At 44.6% G+C, this 1,252-nt stretch overlaps 1 pseudogene; it reads right to left on the bottom strand.

Moving 5' to 3' along the window:
* Positions 1-370: 370 nt before the first annotated feature.
* LOC116621855 lies at positions 371-694 on the bottom strand (annotated as a pseudogene).
* Positions 695-1,252: the final 558 nt, after the last annotated feature.

Here is a 1,252-nt window from a genome sequence, read left to right on the forward strand (position 1 = left end):
TATAGCTTTACCACTATCTTAGTGAGTCTGTCAGTTTGACTGAAATGCTATTTTTATGGAAACTCATACAATTTTCATTACTGATAAGAAATAAGAAGGGAAAGATGCTGAATAGGGTCCATCTGTTTATATTTTTCAAGGTTTGAGTAGACCTTATTGTCACAAGGAGGATCCTACCAAGCAGGGCCTTATAAACCAATATATGTAGTCCCAGGATGTCACCATGGAGAAATCAAGAGGTCATGATCGCAGAAGAGGTCACTATAATTGAAGGACATGATCCAGGGAAGGCCGGCCAAGAATGCAGCAGACATGATCAGGACAAGCCAGAAGTGGTCAGGTTACAGGGTGAGGGACAGGACAGCACCCTTCACTCCCACTTCTTGTAGCTCTCCAGATGTGACAGGACCCAGCCCGATGGCAGGAGGAAACAGAGGAAGCAAGAAGTGAGCCCAATGGCAACATCCATGGTCCTGAGCTGCTCCTGTGGTGGCTAGGAATGGATCTAGGCACACAGCACCAGGAGCCTCCAGGCTAGGCCTGTCAGGCCCCTCAGCAGCAGCGGTGTCAGTACAGACGTGACCACACAGAATAACTGCAGACAGTGGCCACAGGAGCCCAAGATTGGGAACCATTTCTTTATTAAAGAGTTCCTGCTTTGTGCCAGCCACTGGAACTGGAGCCAATGATACATTCAAATATGAATAAGCCATGGCTCCTGCTTTCAAAGACACAGCACTGTAAGCATCCTAGAGATAATGCTATTTAAAATTTTTTTAAAGATTTATTTATTATTTGAGGAGGGGAGGGGCAGAGGGAGGGAGAGAATCCTGAAGAAGACTCCTTGCTGAGCACAGAGCCCAAGGCAGGGCTTGATACCAGGACCCTGAGATCATGAACTGAACCAAAATCAAGAGTTGGCTGCTCAACTGACTGAGCCACCCAAGTGTCCCAGCTAGAAATAATTTTTAAAATGCTAGAAGAGTCAAGAGAAGGAAACAATTACTCATGATGTGATCGTCAGAGAATGCTACAAGGAGAAGTAAGACTTGAATTGGACTTTATATTCAAATGAGCACATTTCATGTAAAAGCATTGAAATAGAAAGATGCAAGGTTTGGCTGAAGTAGAAAGCACATATATGTGAAAAGTGGGAGATAAGTGAAAAAGGTGGAAAGAGCATAAGCTGGAAACTCAGAGCCCCAAGGCCTGTCTTATTCATGGTGTTGGTCCTTAACTGGACAAGCTCTAA

This window comes from Phoca vitulina, unplaced genomic scaffold (assembly GCF_004348235.1).
Source record: "Phoca vitulina isolate PV1807 unplaced genomic scaffold, GSC_HSeal_1.0 scaffold51, whole genome shotgun sequence".
Classification (NCBI taxonomy): domain Eukaryota; kingdom Metazoa; phylum Chordata; class Mammalia; order Carnivora; family Phocidae; genus Phoca; species Phoca vitulina.